At 39.4% G+C, this 19,935-nt stretch overlaps 1 long non-coding RNA gene across 1 annotated transcript in view; it reads right to left on the bottom strand.

Moving 5' to 3' along the window:
* LOC113658218 overlaps positions 1-19,935 on the bottom strand; it is a 58,848-nt gene that overhangs the window by 13,331 nt on the left and 25,582 nt on the right. The gene's annotated exons all lie outside the window — the stretch shown is intronic.

Here is a 19,935-nt window from a genome sequence, read left to right as displayed (position 1 = left end):
CACCAACAACAACATGCGAACACTGTTACGCCGACGTAGTATAAGCTAATTTGCAAATACTTTCTTTAAGTCATCACATCAAGGCTGAAATCAACATAATAAAAAGACCACCTAATGACCGTACATTTCTCTTTTATCCCGGATAAATAACCAAAACCATAATAAATAAAAGAAATTATTATAGCTGCTAATTACAATGCTAATTATATTGCTAATTAGCTCAGCGTGATGTATGCTGCCATAACAGTTCACACAGAAAGGGCAAGAACAAAGTCAAAATGGACGTCTGAGATGCATGAGCACACCGTGTGTTGCGGTGTTCAAAATGACATTAGCGCTGAATGACAATCGTTCCACGTCGCTAAGACGTAAAGCTTCCCGTTTGGATCTGTTTATGGATTTCGAGGTTTTTTATTTATTTATTTATTTATTTTTAATTGTTTTTGAAATATCGTCTGCATTTTGCACTGCATCATTACACAGAACCATCCGGAGAGAGCTTCTAATATCTTCAAACCAAACTTTAATTATTGTCATCAGCGTGAATCAGTTTGTTTCCTTCGTTAATTAAAGTTCTTTATCACTTCAGCTTTAAAAGATACACGAGGAAAAAAATGCAATGTTTAGGAACTGAATCCAAATTATGAACAGTTATAGTCTCTTCTAGTCTTTCAGTCATCTGTGCTTAAACTCCGTATCTGATGCGAGCTTTGTTTCACACGTTCACACCAGGAGTGAGCAAGATGACAAAAATATCTCCACGAGCCTCAATTTGCATTACACCCTCCATTAATATTGGCACCCTTGATAAATAGAAGAAAAGAAGGCTGGTAAAAAAAAAATCTCTGTTGTTTAAAAATGTTATCTTTTGTCCCCAAAAACACAGATATGTGTATACTGTACTGTATATCTTTATTAAATATATGTATAGTAAACAATTATCGGCATCCCATTGAATTCACAGGAGTAAAATGAGTAGGAACATGTAATTGTTCAAGCAGGGGGATTACAGAGGGATAAATATAAGGTAAGAATTAGACCAGATTCCTTTAGTCGTGCATCACAAAAGGTAAAAAAAAATAAGGAATATAGATGTGATACATTTTCTAATTTTTGCATTTCTTTTTTAAGAAACTTCCAGAAACGCAGTGTTGCGTTCACTGAAAAAAAAAATGTGAAAACGAAGTTTGATGCTTAATCTTACTGTCTAAAAAAATATTATTTAATACAGAAATAAAAAAAAGAAAGATATTAAATAAATTTTTACTTCCGCACCAAGTCAAAACTGTCAGATTCCTATCCATTGATATAGAAACACACATACACACACACACACACACACACACACACACACACGTGTGCGCACACACACACAGAACATTGTGTACAGAGAATAAACAAGTGTCATTGTTGTCTTTGATCAAACGAAGCCACTTTATTTGCCTATACACTGCATTGCAGTGGTTCTGATGACCTACAGAAAAAAAAAACAGAAACTTAACGTCTTCTATAGAGAGAGCTGCCAAGTTCACCTGAATCAAACAGATCCAGTAAAAGCTAAATGGAAAGAAGAATGAAAAAGAACACCAGACACAAGAAGAATGACATATTCATCGCATGTTTAGTTACCGTCTGGTCGGACATGAAAAAAAAAAAAGATTATATAGGAGCAAGGGTTGATGTGTTGCAACATGATATGTTTTTTGCCACATTTCTTAAGCATGATCTCACAAACTGCAAATAAGCACACACCCAAAAGGCACTTTAAAAAAAAAACTTAAAGAAATGGCCTGCTCTGAAACATAATGAGATCATTTTAAAATTCAGGGGGAAATATTCCAAACAATAATACATGCATGTTGGGTTAAAAGGCATTATCGACACGAGCCGGTGGCTCGGCTTATAAAAACACGTACTGTAGTGTTCACTGTTTGCTTTCGACATAGAACTGTCCATCATTCATAAACACACAAGCCCTTTTTCTGACACAGTAAACTTTTCAACAGGTTTTAACACACACAATACTACAAGCACGACAGCGTCAATAATCCGTTCTAATTTCAGTTATTTTATGGCGGATGTTTCAGATAACTTCCTGATAATAAAACGGTAGAAATGTTATTTCAGCAGGACAAAGTTTAGTGCGATCGGAGGACTCGAGCTGATTTAGAAAACCACCTCGTTTTGTGACTGACGTGTTATTTGCCTGAAAAACACACAATGCCATATCAGCTAATTGGAGGGTGTATGTTTGCAATGGCTTGTGTTTAGATCCGTGTTCAGTGGTTAGATCAGGAAGCTTATCTGAACCTCCCGAACCTCCTTATCTGAACCTTAACTGAACCTCCTGTCTATGATGTTCTACTGAATTTAGCCTGTTCTTAAGATCAATAGCATGAGCCACATTTTATATAAAATAAAATGGACATAAGATTTTATTTGTGCTCTTAAAAAAGAAAAACATTAAAACCTGACACTCATTATACAGGCAATAGACAGGCAGTTAGACAGCTTGATGGACCGATGGACAGAGTGAAGGACTATTAGGTGGACAGACAGATATACAGACATACATACAGATAGATAAAAGGAATGACTGATAGATAGACAGGCCACTAACATGGACAGATAGATGACCAGGCAAAATCAGACAGGCAAAAAGACAGAAAGACAGAGAGATGAAGACAGACAGATGAAGACAGACAGACAGACAGACAGACAGACAGACAGACAGACAGACAGACAGGAAGACAGATGAAGACAGACAGACAGACAGACAGATGAAGACAGACAGACAGACAGACAGACAAACAGACAGACAGACAGATGAAGACAAACAGACAGACAGACAGATGAAGACAGACAGACAGACAGAAAAGATAGATTAACATACAGACAGGCAGATGGATAGACAAACTGATTGGTAGATAAACAGCCAAACCTGTAGACATTTGGTCAAACAAACAGACAGTCACAAGGACAGACAGATAGAGACATCGACATATGGTGAGAATGCAAGGATGGAGACAGGTGGAGTGGCAGACAGATCTGCAAACATAAGTGCAGACAGACACAAGGATGGACGGACAGACAGACAGACCGAGAGAGAGAGAGACAGAGAGAGAGAGACAGAGAGAGAGAGAGAGAGAGAGAGAGAGAGAGAGAGAGAGAGACAGAGAGGGAGAGAGAGAGAGAGAGAGAGAGAGAGAGAGAGAGGGAGAGAGAGAGAGAGAGAGATTGATAATAGATGGATTGACAGTAAGAGGGAGTGATAGACAGATAGACAGATAGATAGATAGATAGATAGATAGATAGATAGATAGATAGATAGATAGATAGATAGATAGATAGATAGATAGATAGATAGATAGATAGATTTGTTGTTCATGTTCACAATATTAAATGCTTTAACTTGAGTAAATAAATAACCGGATGTTTAATGAGTAAAAGGTGAATCGAGCGATAAACTCACGATGAACTGATAATGAAACATTTTGCAACTTCTTATTTAAAAGCGTATCTTTTAATGATTTTTATAACCTTCGTGTACTTGCCAGTAGAATAATGTGATACAGGCAAAAGCAAAGCCGTGACACAAAGCCAAGTCATGTCAAGGAAATTGCACTTTAAGTCGAATCTAGAGCCAGAAGTTCCAGTTAAGTTTCAGCGCACCCAGCCAATTAGCAGACTTTGATGTTTTTATTAACTCTCTCTATTAGTTCTTGTTTTTCTGCCCCACCTGTGGCAAATATAACTTTTGTCACAAATGCTGGGTGAATTTTATCTCAGGCGCTGTCTAGATTTTCCTGTAACTGCCCTCAACATCATCCAGATTTATCTCCCATCATGAAGTGTTTACTAACACCAGAAGCAGTGGCTCTTCACAGCATTGAGATCTTTTTCAGAATAGTTTGGAGATGATTTCGTGTCGGTGTTAAAAACCCCAACTAATTCTAACTGATGGTGGATCTGAGAGACGAATGATCAAGCTTCAATCTCTCTCTTCCCAGATGAGTAATGTGAGCTTTCATTCTTTTTATCTATTAATGATTTCAAAGGCCTCCAACCAGTATTGCTTTTATTCACTGAAATAAAACCCAGCTGCTCCCTTTGTATTGTGTGTGTGTGTGTGTGTGTGTGTGTGTGTGTGTGTGTGTGTGTGTGTGTGTGTGTGTGTGTGTGTGTTCTGGATGCACTTCTGGTGCTGGAATGGGACAGGATGATGGCTAAAGGGGCAATTTGAGTCATGTTGAGCGTGTGTGTGTGTGTGTGTGTGTGTGTGTGTGTGTGTGTGTGTGTGTGTATGCCTGTGTGAAATAAAAGTACATTTTACATTGAATTTTAGATTTATTCATGAGCATTTTCTTTTTCTCGTTTTTTTCCCCCCTAAACTCAATGGACTGCGAATGTATAAAAACAAAACAAAACAAAACAAAACAAAAAAAACAGTTCATGAAAGAAACTGAAAGATCAGGAAGCAGAAGCTTGTTCTTTGTGCGATCTCACTGCGATCCCGCTGGCTGAACAAAGTTTGATTTTGTTTTGTTTTTGTTTTTTATTTTAGCCAAAGGGAACAATAACACAGAAAATACCAGCATGATTTCTAACCTCTGATTGGGTGAGCAGACTACAGCCAATGAATGGACAAGAATCTGTCTGCAGCAACCCCACACAAATAGAAAGCCCCGCCCCCTTTTTAAAAGTTACTTTTCCTAATTTGATTGCTTTGCAGCAGATAAATAAAAATAATAATAAAAAGGCTCATAATTTGACCGGGATTACATTTTATTATGTTTATTTGACTAATGATACAACATGTGTTGTGTGATGTATTGTTTTTAACCTCTTGAGACCCGAATGTCCTCAAATGAGGACATAACATTTTCTCACAACTTCATTGTCTATATATTTATTGTACCAACCTTATATGAGGACTGTTAGGTATAATTCTTTTGCAAAACTTCTTCCTTGAAAACACTGATTAAATTTATAGCTATCACATATGGGGCAGTCGTGGCCCCCCCAACTGCTCTCCGGGCACCGCAGCATAAATGGGTGCCCACTGCCAAAAACTTTTAAACAGGAAATGACGGAATTTTACCGTACATATTTACAGCGGGTCTATTCGGACGGGATTAGTATAACCTGAGGTAATTTTTCCGGACCTTTTTACAGAAGGTAAAAGTCCCTGTAATCTTTACTGACATTGTCCGTAATGATTACCGAGATGGCACATTCGGACTGGACTAAAATCACCGAGAAGCTCTGGTAACAATTACTTTACCTCCACGTCCCCACGTAAAACTAATCCCGTCCGAATAGTGCTTTAGCCGTAGAAATTGTAATGTACACAACAGTAGCATACGGGTCTCAGGAGGTTAAGCCTGTAAAGCAACACTAGTGCTGCCTGTGATGGTGGTTAGGGTGCCTTGTAAATATCGATTATGCAGAGAACTTGAAAAGGTGATGGGGAAACTTCCACTGATTGCCCACCTATTATTAGCTCAAGCCCACTCTAATATAATTGGCTGGAACCTGCCCTGTTTCTCAGACTTGTTGATTATGTTTTTTTCCAACCCTGATTTACTGTATATACTGTAAACCTTCTCTGTCAAAGAAAAAGTATAGAAAACAAATTGTTCGTTTCATTTCAAAGCGTACTGTACATTAAAGATATGTTTGATAAAATCAAGCCTTTCATGTGGATAATTTGACATCCGACAGGTCCGCTGATCTCTCAGTCTGGTCCATGATATTGTTGCTGCTGCTATAACAGAATAGGAAAAAGGCCAGACTCCGCTACGGCACACCTCCCACCCGCTCAGAGAAAGAAGCTTTAAAGCAGTCCATGACTTCCTAAACATATGGCTCGATGATGAAGGTCAGCCAATAATCTGTAAAATCTCATCTGAGGTCGTATTTTAATAAAACGTGCAAATATTGTGTAAAACAGAGGCGGTTTGGAACAGCTGGTCCAATTATTATGAAAAAATGTATGAGTCAGTGTTCTGTCTGCTTTGGCTTAAGAAGATGGTTTCAATAAAACAAAGGTGCATTTTACTCTAGCAGGATAACGCATGAGTAAATCCAGTTTCCTAAGACATTACTGTGTAGATTTAAGGCGCAAAATCCTGACTGTATTGAAGAATAAACACACGACGTATAGAAACTGGGATAAAGGGGTTAACCTTAGGCAGGGGATGAAATAAAAATGAAGTCGTCTGCTTTACGTTGTACTTTTTTTTATTCTTATTCGTTTCAAGCTTTAAAAGTTTCTGTTCTAGTGGCGGATTTTTCATTCGTTTTTTTTTTTATTTCTCTTATTTCAACCTTATTTCTAGAGCAGTATTAGAGCAGAAACAAGTCCGCCAGTGGATTAAGACCATGTTAAGCTTGAAAATGAGTAAATATATCTAAAGATAGGATTAATAGTTTTATATTTTTGTGAAAGAAAAAAGGAATTTTTTTATTCATTCTAGAGCTTGTAAAATCCTAAGAACGCTCTCTGTTGCTGTCTCTCATAGACATTTAACATGACGTGGCATGAGTCTGAGTATTTTTCTCCGACGCTTCTGTGCTAAACATGCTGATCTCACTGATCTCGTCCAGCGTCACACCGGCAGCATTATAAAGCACCTTTAAAGTGAGTGTGTAAGCGCAGTTCCCCCCTTCCGCTCGTCTCGACCCCTCCGTCGTCTCGTTTAGACCGGACCGACCCGGCTCGACCGGCTGCCACTACTGTAACTACTGTAAATCCTGCGTCTCGCTCCTGCCCTGGCTCGGGTAATTAATAAAAGCCCCATTACATGCCTGGTGCCCGTTGTTTGCTATTTCAACACCCCATTTGTGCCACGATTACAGTCATTATCAGTCACCGCCATTAATTCAGCCACCAATGCCAGAACTGCATACTAATAAATTGGGCTCTAAAAATGTTTTTTTTTTCACCTTTCAAGGAGTTGGGAGCTTTTGGAGCCAGGCCAGAATGTGCCACTCCTGATTAGGGGGGGTTTCTAGTGTGCCTCTGAAAGAAGCTCTTTGAATAGTGACTGCTGCATCTTCGAAGATAGTTTAAAATCCCCCTAAAAACCCCCCCAACCCCCCACCCACCCACCCCACTCACCCCTCCTTTGATTATTCCCTTCCTCACCAAAATGAGTCTTTATTAGGCTTAAATCCTAAATAAAATGAAATTAGCAGAGTGCAAAATATTGCGTTCTCTTTTTCTTCCCCCCTCCACCATATTCCCTGGTGCCTCCATGCAAATTATAATGCTTATTTATGTAAATGAGGTGTCGTCTTTAATTAGTTTTGCTTGAAGGCATTAAAATACATGTATTCTCTCCCCAAAATTTATTTGTTTTGTTGCTCTCTCCAGTCAAGTTCAAAATGACTGATTATGCCGGCTAAAAAGCTTTATTAATTTCATACTTTTTGTTTCTCTCTCTCTCTCTCTCTCTCTCTCTCTCTCTCCCCCCCACCTCTCTTTTCAGAGCATTATCTTCTCCACCCACAGTGGAAGCGCGGTGCTGGGTGTTAAGTACTGAGTCAGATGATAGAGAATTTTTTTCTCCTCAAGCCGTGAAGTGAGTCTAAACCTCTGCGTAGACGTTAAACCTGCTTACTGAGGTTACTGAGAGAACTCGATATATTAATACATCTGCATATAGAATTCACTTACTCTCTGTCCACTTTATTAGAAACTCCTGGACACTTACTCATTCATGCAGTTATCCAAGCAGCCAATTGTATGGCAGCAGAAACACATAAAATCACACAGATATGCTGAGGTCAAGACACAGCTTCGGTTAACGTCCACATCCACATCAGAATGGGGAAAACATTATTGCTGGTGACGGTAAGCTGGTTTGTGTGTTTCAGAAACTCCTGATCTTTTTTCTTCTCATTGTCTTTTTTCAATATTCGTTTTATTTAGCCACTTTTTGACGATGGACAAAACTGAAACCTTCTTCTGCAATCTTCTTCCGTAGCTGTCGTTTCGGTGTGTCGCCTGTTCTGAGATGTTCTTCTGCTGGCAAAATTTGTCTAGCATCATTTTTCATTTGTCTAGCTTTCTTTTCATCATGTGAATGTGTCTCTGCTCACAGAATTGTCGCCATTCTGTCTGAATCTGAACTACCCAAGCCAGCCTGTCGAGAAATATTCCACAGTCACTGAGGACAAGTGTTCGACATGAACGTTAACTCGAGCTCATAAACCTCTATCTATGTATCTGTGTGATTTTATGCATCATCCTGCTATAATCCGATCACTGTTTAAACCTCCAAGGGTTACAAGTGTTTCTATTTAAGTGGCCGGTGTGTATCTACATTTCAATTAAGACCTGACTTTGTTGTGTCTTACCCTCTTTGCTTCCTGCTTCTACACACACACACACACACACACACACACACACACACACACACACACACACACACACACACACATTTGGCAGAATAAAACTGCACAATGCACTCCCCCTCACCGCCACCTTCCCAACTTAACAAAGTGCGTGTAGTGTGTCATCAATCAAATGCTAATACCAATGTAAATTCCGACAGCCTGTCAGCTTTCACTGCTTACGTCCAAACTGAAGTGCGATGCCCTCTTAAACGACTTTCAGGCGCCTTGTTGCCTTATTTTAATATTTGTTTAAAAGGATTTTCAGCGTTACAGTAAATCTCTCGCTCAACACCATTTTTATGCATTTACCAGTGATTTACAGCCGGACGCTCGAATGGCTATCCAGCATCCAGCACGCCGCAGCTCGGAGTCACGGCCGAATGTGCCAGAGCTGACGCAGTCACCCAGAAATACACGCTGTTATACGCTGTACTTGGCCATGAGACATGAGAGGTGGAGAAAAAAAAGCTATTTTATTATTGTTTACTATCACATCAATATTCAGTGTCCTCAACAGCCTGAAAGGGCTGAAATAGCATATTCGACAAAGTTAAGTCATCCTCGTAATAAACACACACACATACAAACATACACACTCACACACACACGCCTCACTGTACCCCCTGCACCATGATTTATAGAAAGGAAGCTAAAGCCATTATAGCATTTTTATTATTATTGTTCTTTCAAGGCTAATGCAACAATAGATTTTTGCATGATTGATGCTTCACACTAAACATTACAGGATTCCATTAACTTAGCAAAGAGAAGCTAAATGGCATGAGTTTGATTATTGTTGCACAGCTTTCTCGCTTTTTTTTTCTTGATTAAAACAAAAAGCATATCCATATCAATTTCCGATATGAATTCACGCTGCTTAGATCTCACTTCAAAGCGAGCGTAAATTCATCTGGCCGTCCACGCAACTGCTGGTAATTGAGCTGATCACATAAATCAGTTAGTCACTGGAAGCCACTTCTGAAAAAGAAAAAAAAAACTGCAAAAAAAAAAAAATTCCTTCATGGTGGAAACGAATTATGACAAAAACCGTCGTTTGTGGAGCGCGTACACTAAATCGAGTGACTTTGAAACTGTACGCACATGGCCTAGTACTGTGGGAGGGTTATTAAAAAAAAAAAAAAGGAATAAAAGTGGAAAACGGCTCCATTTTTGCAAGGCTCCCCCTTCGTAAACTCCAATAATCTTTAAAAGTCTTTGCTCTTTTGTGGGAGGGAGTGTGGCAGCAATATGCTGGAACTTCAATCAGCATGGAGGAAATTCCACTTGTAATAAGAAGGAACTGGTTTTAATCGCAAGCTCGGCATCCGTGTGCCGTGGCCACGGGCCTGGACTCACACGGCCCAACGTATGACATCCATTTCTTTCCACGAACAAATCTGTGAGCAAAATGCTCCTGGCGCAGGACTGCCTCCTAATTGAGACCTTATGCGTGGCCCTCATGGGAATCGTAGCGGTTACGACCCGGATGAAAGACGCTCTCATGCCTCCTTCTCTTCTCTCTCTCTCTCTCTCTCTCTCTCTCTTTTCAGCATGTGTCATAGCCTTTGCAGGAAATGAGTACCGAGCAACTCTGTTCATCAGTACTGTGTAGAAAGCAGCGGTTCTTAAACCTGGTCCTGTTTTCCTCACTCCAATACACCCTGAATACAGGAAGAAGCTTTTAATTAGCTGATTCGTTGATTTTAATTATACAGGGCAGGAGAAAACCAGGACCGGGGTTAGAAACTAATGATATAAAGTATCGTGTTGTCAAACTTCAACTCTACTGTATGTTTGACAATAGCAGAAGATTTCTTATTGTAAAACATTAAATGCATAGACCCATGGCAATCGTAACACGTTCGTTTGTGTATAAAATCCTCTATAAAACTGCAAAATGTGATGTGTTGAACTCAAAGTGAACCCTAATAACATTTGTTTAGGAATTGAGTTATCGGACATTTTCAATCAGTGTGAACAAACGAATTATTTTATCGCCGCAAATGTGATATAAAATGTGTCAGGACATTGTTGGACTTTCGGAGTGAGACCTCTGGTTTTCCCTCTGTTGGAAAACCTTACACTGCATTTTAGCGGTTGAAGATAACGCCTTCACATTTTGGATTCTTATGAACATTTGGGTGAAGTAAAAAAACGAAGCGAGTTTATATGAAATGTTGTGCGCTAGGTGGAACAAGCCATACTTATTAAATGCTATGAATTCTTATGAAAATTCCTGAGTGTCTTCTTTCTCAAAGAAATTCAGTGCTAAACACGTACTCAACCAAAACAGGGGCAAATTCCTGGTTCAGTTGCTTATTAGCTTTGGCAACTAAATTAAAGAAAATCTATTCTAGTAAAACCTTTAAACTGAATTTTTCATCTCTATTCACTGACGCGAAACTCCTCGACTAGATCGTATTACCCACTCATTTCAGCTTAGCAAAGAAAAGTACAAGTCAATAAGCAACAAAATGAAGCATCGCTTCTGCAGGTTAGCTGTAACACTTGTTCCAAACTGAAAATCAGATTTGCACAAATCAAATACAAGTCAGTTTCAAGTTTCAGTCATGAACAGGAGCAGAAAATACGATAAAAAAAAATCATATCATGATTCTCAAAGACATTTACAATACACTAAAAACAGCAAAACGGCAGTGTTGTATTTAAAAGTATTTGTATTTTAAAATCATGCATTTGATGTCGAGCAAAATAACATTTCATTGGAATTTTTCTTCAGAATTTTTTTTTCAGATATTTTAATTTTTAATTTCAACTTCAAATCAACTGTTTCTAGTCATTTTGTAGATGAAAAGGGTTCTCTGAAATGAAGAAACACTTTACTCGGGAATTTCTTACATATAGTATGTTTTGTATGCTTATGTGTATTTCATTCCTCTTATAACACAGTAATTACTATCCATGCACCCACCCATCCATCCATCCATTTTTCTGTACTTCTTATCCTACAAGAGATAACAAGGAACCTGGGGGGAACTCTTGGACCCTGTACAGAATGTCAAGCCATCAAAAGGCACAATCGGAAACAATCGGAAACACACACAGTCACACACTACAGACAATTTAGAGATGCTAGTCAGCCTACAACATTTGTACGGGGAGAACACAAAAAACTCAGTAAACATCAAGCCAATGAGGCAAACATGCTAAAAATATATAATAACGTTAAATGTCGCAAAACAAGTTCATTCCTGTCATCACCTACAAGCTGGTAGCTACTGTATAAACCGGTGATCGATGTGAAACTAAACGCTCTTTTTTTCTCTTTCTTGATGTTTCAAAGCCAGAAAAATGCAGCTTATCCTGTTTCTGAGAAGGAAAAGAGCTCCATTTTGAAAACTGCTTCATGTCAGAAAACTTTACCTCTGACACAATGTCACCTGATAGAAAGCTTAAGTCCTAAATTGTCACTAAAGACAATGTTACAGTTGTTACTAATAACGTATTAGACTGGGAGTAATATAATATCCATGTGTGATTTCTACACGTTCTACACACACACACACACACACACACACACACACACACACACACACACACACACTGGTGGTTCTTTTCATGTTTAACACTAGACCAAATAGAGGAAATGACTCAAACTTTGTCAGCAATGACATAAAGCATACTCATACCAGCAGTGCAGTCCAAACTGCTCATATCTCACAGCGCTAGCAGCTAGCGACTACTTCATTTAGCTTAATGATTCATTAAGTAAAGATCTGCGTTTAGATAACGTGCTTCTGAGAGTAAAAGAGTAAAGGTTTTCTGATAAAATTCAGACAAAAATGTAGGAAGAAATAATTAGTCACAGTTATTTCAGAAGTAGGTATGAAAAGCTAGACAGACTAAACCGCCATGCAGTCACCATGCGGTATCGTGTCTGTTGGCTACAAATACAGTAATGATTTACATTAAGCTGATTTAACGACATTATTCAGCACAGTAAGATGGCAAGATGAGGAAACGACAAACTGCAGCATTAATACACCAGATACAACACTGACAAAGTAACTGCAGCTTTATATTTCTCGTTCAATTCATTCTTGGGAAATTCTGTCCTTTGTTTAAATTTATCAAACAATGCAGAAAATAACGAACAACAAACAGATGCGTTAACCAACGTTTAATTCAGCGATCAACAAAATTGAGCACACAATGACTAACATTAACCAACACCTTAATTGCAGTTGTTAGTTGACAAAAGTCTGAACTGAGCCTGAATAACAAGTTTAATCAACAATATTTACACTCGGAAACTAGTTCAGCTCGGTTGTCAACATTTAGAAACATTTTTTTCATTTTCATTTGTCTTAATCGACTTATTTTTAGACACATTAAATAAATCATTCTGTGCGGGTTCATTTTTATAACCCATTTACCTCGTAATAAATCGATCACTTTCCATTCTGTAACATTCGCTCGTTTTGAGCCGTTACTACGTGTAACATCTCATTCTACTACTGTACCATTTCTTCTTTCGTTTTCATTTCTATTTTTAACATGTAGTTTATAAAGATTCACAGTAGAAGGAGGAGTGAATTCTCCGGCTTTTCGTTTCACTGTATGTTGTATACAGTATGGACAAATGCGTCTACATGACAAATGCAATTTTAAATTTTTAGTACAATGTTATAAATGCAGTTATAAAAATTAATCCCTACTTTTGTTGAAAGCCATTACCTCAGAAAAATGGATTATTTTTATACAACAGCACAAAAAGTATGAAATTCCAATGGTTTGGTTTTATTTATTTATTTATTTTGAACTGGTTTAACGTTAAGATTTAATGCCAAATGTCCACAAAGAAAAGTTCGTTTCTGTTATCGGTTATACCTACATTTTTTTTTTTTGTTATAGTGGCTAACAGTCATTCCCCTATATACATAATATATATACACATATATATTCCCTTTTCATCACAGCCTATCATGTAACTGAGAAACCTCAATGCTTCTGTCCTCAAAACTCTCCCATGTTGGACACTTACTGACTGGTACAAAGCACAGACGCCTGAAACTCCTTCCGTAAATATGACAAAAACGTCTCCGAAGTGAAGCCTTTACCACATCAAAGATTAGACGTTTTACTTTGTTTGACTAAGCATTTATTTATTTAATCCGTTTACTATTATTTTGAGATGACAAAGAGCCCGAAACGAGTCTGTGTGAATGAGCTGAAAACGGGTACTGTATGTTGATACGTATAAACTGGAACTGCTCAGAGCTCAGAGCTGCAGAACGTCAGCACACAGTGGGATAAAGTTTACTACTGCTGTAAAGAGTGTTAGTGAAGAGAACCGTAGTTAATTAAGCGTCAAACTTAAATCAAATTCGGATTTTACTGCACACACACATAACCGTAGACCATACGAGATGAAGTGAAATGCTATCTTGACTGTCCGCGACATATGAAGTACAATAAAACTGAATAAATAGAAAGGAAAAAGTAAACCAAATTAGATTGAATAAAAATACAAAAAAAGTACTTGTTTACAAATACCATCAGGTTTCTGAGTAAAAATATGAATTTTATGATTCTGTAAATTAAAAAAAAAAGCAAAATATTTCAAATAAAATTGCTAAAAGATCTTGTTGGTTTTTTTTCATCCCCAAAGGAGAAATTTTACACTTAAAAGATAATTAAAGGAGAAAAAGTGAACCATTTGCAGTATATATACTGAAGTAAAAGGTTTTTCTATGTTACTCTACATACGTACCCAGTGTGTTTAGCTATAAGCAGTCGATGTCTAAATACTTCAGGGTAAGACATAAATCCAGTATTTAGAATATGACATGTATAATGTGTGCTATGGGTTAGAGAGTAAGAAATAGCGTGAGAGTCAATATGTACGAGCAAGCGAGTGTGTGTCTGACTGAATGAGTGTGTGCATGCGTGCAAACGTGTGTATTATCTCCCTCTCATGTCCTGGCGATACACTGGTGCTGACGGGCACCGAGCCAACTGATCTTTCGCCCAAAGTGTTGATTTGTGAGACTCTGTGTGCACAAAGCTGTTATTAACTGAAAACGTAAACTGGAAGCTATGCCTCACTATAACAAGATTCTGCAATAAAATCATGTTTTAGGGCTTGATCGTGTGCAGAGGTATAAGACATTAATGGGGTAGTTGAGGAAGATGGCACTTTTCCATTTGACTTCTGGAAAAATAAATCTAAGCTAAACACCTGGTACACACCTATGGCTTGGGATTATTCGAACTAAAAGTGGCAGCTAAGGAGCCTCTGGCGTCTTCCGTAAGACCTTGTGCTTACTTGCCAAAATGTCAAAAAGTGGAAATTACAAATAAAGGAGATTAAAAAAAGTGAGAGAGAGCAAGAGAGCGAGAGAAAGAGCAAGAGAGAGGGCGAGAGAGAAAGCAAGAGAGCGAGTGAGTGAGTGAGTGAGTGAGTGAGAGAGAGAGAGTGAGTGAGTGAGTGAGTGAGTGAGTGAGTGAGTGAGAGAGTGAGTGAGTGAGTGAGTGTGAAAGTGAGTGATAAAGTGAGTGAGTGAGTGATAAAGTGAGTGAGTGAGTGAGTGAGTGAGAGAGAGTGATTGAGTGAGTGAGTGAGTGATTGAGAGAGTGAGTGAGTGAGTGAGTGAGTGAGTGAGTGAGTGAGTGAGTGAGTGAGTGAGTGAGAGTGAGTGAGTGAGTGAGTGAGTGAGTGAGTGAGTGAGTGAGTGAGAAAGTGAGTGAGTGAATGAGAAAGCGAGTGAGAAAGCGAGTGAGTGAATGAGAGAGAGTGAGTGAGTGAGTGAGTGAGTGAGTGAGTGAGAAAGTGAGTGAGTGAGTGAGTGAGTGAGTGAGTGAGTGAGTGAGAAAGTGAGTGAGTGAGTGAGTGAGTGAGTGAGTGAGTGAGTGAGTGAGAAAGTGAGTGATAAAGTGAGTGAGTGAGTGAGAAAGTGAGTGAGTGAGTGAGAAAGTGAGTGATAAAGTGAGTGAGTGAGTGATAAAGTGAGTGAGTGAGAGAGAGTGAGTGAGTGAGTGAGTGAGTGATTGAGAGAGAGAGAAAGAGAGTGATTAAGAAGGAGAGAGTGCCAGGGAGAGTGAGCGCAAGAGAGCGCGAGAGAGTGAGAGAGAGCACGAGAGCCCGTGAGAGAGCGAAAGAGAGCACGAGAGCCCGTGAGTGAGTGAGTGAGTGAGTGAGTGAGTGAGTGAGTGAGTGAGTGGGTGAGAGAGAGATTGAATAGGAGAGAGAGTGAGGAACAGAGAGTGCAAGGGAGAGAGAACAAGAGAGATCGAGAGAGAGAGTGAGAGAGACAGAGTGAGAGAGGGCGAGAAAGATAGAGCGGGATCGAGAGCGAGTGCGAGATGATGATGATGATGATTCTGTGTGGAAGTCAGTAAGGAGCTACTTTAGAGACTTTCTTGAGTAGAAGGAATATTATTCAACTGATGTTATACAATAATTCATCAATTATTAAGAAACCGACTCAGACAATGACATCATCCTAGTTGTGTCAACATACCTGACACTTCTGCCAAGAAATCTATTTTTCCTTGCATAATAATCTTCATGCTGGAAGCAATTATTTAATTATTTGCATGTTTTTCTTTTTTTCTTTCATCTTTTGACTTCTGCTTAATTCTTCTTTCAAACTTCATTCAAGCAAGAAAGCGAATAAACACAAAATTTAAAAAAAAAAAGTGAACAAAGGTCTAAATTTATCCAACCTGTGCTCTTTAATCTGAGCATCTGCAGTGTATCTAAAGCTAGGCCGTGTCACAGGAGTGAGTAGATATAAGATATGCTTACAGCAGTGTGTGGTTTCAGATACTTTATTTCCAGCACATTTTGAAACGCCTGTCAACAGCTTTGGAAAAAAAAATATTTGAAAACCTAAGCGAAAGGCCGATGGCTTATTTCATGTGGGCTGCATGGTTGGGCAGCGCTATTGGGTGTGAAATGTTATCTCTGAAGCCTCGTGTTTCAAAGGGCTGGAGGGCCCGTCTCCCCTTGCCCACCGCACGGACACACAAGAAACGCTTTCTGTCCCAGAATTTCACAAACGTCCAGTCGAATCCTCGTCACTTGTTTGTGAGCGCTGTAGCCAATCAATCTAGGGGAGAAAATTAAATAAATGAACTCAGTTCAGGTCACATAGTGTACAGAATGGCCCATGAAATCTGCCGTGGGGTGATGGGTTGTTTTTTTTTTCTTTTCGTTTTTTTTTTCGTCTTTATACGGTGGTAAACAAGATGTCTTTTGGATCACAAAACAACTCAAACTGTCTGGTGGACAATGTGAAAGATGTAATTATTTCAATAAAAGTGTTCCTGAGTCAAACATCCAGATATTCCCCAGGTGCACAGTAAAGTTGGAACGGATGCCAGGTTTTCCCCAAATCCTCCCCCCAACTCCACCTTTCCTTTCTTCCTTTCTTTTTTTTCTGTTTTCCTGTTTTCCGTCTACTTTTTGTTGTGCGCATACAAAAAAAAAAAAAAAAAAAAAGAATGATCAAAGTTCTAACTTATCTCTACAGAGACACGGTACGTACTTTTAACATTTTGGCCAAAAATTCAGAAATAGAAATAGAATTCTACCGAACGTCGAACTTTTGCATCGTTTTTTTGTGCCGACGACATGAAAACCTATAGAAATCGATCTACCGATCGTATGTCATTAAGTAGCTTCGGCGCACAATAGAGGGTCGAGTTCATTTCCAGAGAAGGGAAGCAGAAAAATTCCTAATAACCGCACGCCTTTCATCTTCTCAGAAATCACCGCTCTCTTTACCCTACCTCAAGATTTTATTCCCTCAACGTGCCCTCGTACATCTTCACAACACGAGACGCAATCTGATCCGCGCACCGAGGACTGGAACGCTGCAGAAAAGCGAACTCCGGGCTAAACTTTAAAAGGAAAGGAAAATCAACCTCCTTTGATGTTGGAATAGAAACAAAACACTGTAGGACATGTTCAGAAAGTGGGTTGAACATAAATTTCCGCAGAGAGACATCTCTCACGTTCAGCTTTGTCTTCCACGTTCCTCATTCAAAAATGTTTTTCTTTTTTTTCTTTCTTCTCTTCTAGCAACTTTTTCTTATTTCATTGGACTTGGTGGAAGCCTACGTGGCAGCCGACAACGAGCATGTTTACTTGTTGCAGTGACTGGCTGAAACAAACAAGCTGGCTGTATGCGATTTCTGTCCCCTTTTTTTTTTTTTTTCAATTTTTTTTTAAACTTCTGACACATAAAAGGGATGAGACGATTTATCGCGTAAACACCCTATGCTGGTTTTCGCAGATTAAAAAAAGCATCGCTCCGGCATTGTGGGAACCACAAGAATTTGAACGTTAAAAAACAAAACAAAAAAAACACGCATGTCGAGGCCAGAGAGAGAAGTGAGCCGATTCTGGCACGGCCTGCAAAAAGTCATAAAAATATTTTCCTTTTTATTTATCGTCGTCCGTAATTCATTGCCAGGAAAAGCTAATCAATAGCACCTTAATGAAAACTTGAGCCATATTTTATTTTGCCGCAGAGAAGGCCAGGATCAGCATTTGTTGCCTTGTTGTGTGCTGGATTTGGACCTCGGGCTGCGAAACAGATGTGCATCACACACCCGAGGACACCTTAAATATCTGCTCCCTAAAATCGAGGACTGGATCCTCAACAGAGCAAAAGCTAGAAGTCTTCGGATATCTTCCAGAGAGAAGCGCGATCAAAATAAATAAATAAAAAAGCAATAAAAGTGCATCTATATTTCATCATTTCAGCTCTTATCCCACTGCCAAATGGCTTCATATGGCAGAGTGAGGCTTGCAATGATAAGTTATGACTTCTACTCTATAACATATTCCACCTACATCAGAGCCATGACTGGTCCACCAAGTCCAAAAATATATCTGCTTCTGTTCTGCGGTGTAACTATGCACACTATCGACGCTATCCGCATCAGCGCTGTATTAAAGTCTAAAGCCTAATCTTTTAGTTATAGCCACAGTTTTCTGTTTAATTCTCAGAACGGATAGTGCACACCACACCGTGTGTGTGCTCTGATGAACAGAACGGTTCAGATTTACTGGGATGGAATGAGTGACATATGAGGAGGATGTCATGCTAATTGTTTCCAGTTGCACTTGAGCTTCCAATAGATATGACAACGTGCAAGAATTACGCTGAGAAAGGTCATTTTCCGTGAACCAAAAGTCATTTCCAACAAACTGCTCTTGACCTTCTCACAACTTTCCACTCAATTAATCAAACCATAACTTTTCATATTAGATCGCCTCATATCTTCTTGTCAAACCGACTGAAAGAGCAAATTCCTTTATTCGGGCCGTGTGTCAAAAGGCGGCAAAGGCGCCGTCGGAAAAAGCGAAAGTCTCCGCAAAAAGGCGCTCGCGTCTTATTCGGAGGCACGGCGACAACAGTTATTCATCAAAGAGGAAACTAATAACTCAAAGGTCAAGTCATAAAAAGACAATATCAGCCTTCCCTCTGATGCACTGTGCATGAGTCACATTATGTCAAAGCAAAAGAGAGCTCTTTAACCGCCAGAGCTGAGATAACTGAGAAAGCTTAGCCAAGAAAAGAACACAGCCTCTGTTTCACTGCACTCCATCACAGCTCAAATACCACCATGAATTCTGAACCGGGTCCTGAGTTCATAACCCAAACATGGCACAGTACTTTTACAAGCAGTACAATATTTTTCCCTCATTGTGTTACACTTTCTATGAAATTTAACTTTAATACATGATATTTCAGTAATCTACATAGATATATAAAAAAAAAACACAAATAAAGAGGTTTTCTCTCACTTGACTGTACAAGATCTGAGAAGGTGACAATACGTGACAATACGTGACAATCATGGGGCAGAGGTGGCTCAAGTGGTTAAGGCTCTGGGTTGTTGATTGAAGCAGCGGGGTCGAAGCCCTGGCACTGCCAAGCTGCCACTGTTGGGCCTTTAACCCTCCCTGCTCCTGGGGCACTGTTTCATAGCTGCATCTGCACTCTGACCCCAACCTCTTTAGTTAGGATATGCAAAGAAAATAATTCTTAATAATAAAGTAAATAGGGGGCACGCTGGCTTAGTGGTTAGCACGTTCGCCTAACACCTCCAGGGTGGGGGGTTCGATTCCTGCCTCCACCTTGTGTGTGTGGAGTTTGCATGTTCTCCCCGTGCCTCGGGGGTTTCCTCCGAGTACTCCGGTTTCCTCCTCTGGTCCAAAGACATGCATGGTAGGTTGACTGGCATCTCTGGAAAATTGTCCGTAGTGTGTGTGTGCGTGTGTGAGTGAATGAGAGTGTGTGTGCCCTGCGATGGGTTGGCACTCCGTCCAGGGTGTATCCTGCCTTGATGCCCCGCGATCCGAGAACAGTTCGGATAAAGCGGTAGAAAATGAATGAATGAATGAATGAATGAATAAAGTAAATAAAACAATAAAGGCTTTCACCCACCAATACATAAATTCCATGCCCCCAACAATAACCAAAAACACATCCATGACGACGAGCCAGAGCCGAGACTAAACCCGACCGAACGTCTCTGAAGAACTGAAATACA

Source organism: Tachysurus fulvidraco, chromosome 23 (assembly GCF_022655615.1).
Source record: "Tachysurus fulvidraco isolate hzauxx_2018 chromosome 23, HZAU_PFXX_2.0, whole genome shotgun sequence".
In the NCBI taxonomy this organism is placed as follows: Eukaryota; Metazoa; Chordata; class Actinopteri; order Siluriformes; family Bagridae; genus Tachysurus; species Tachysurus fulvidraco.
This window is presented reverse-complemented; position numbering and strand designations above follow the sequence as displayed.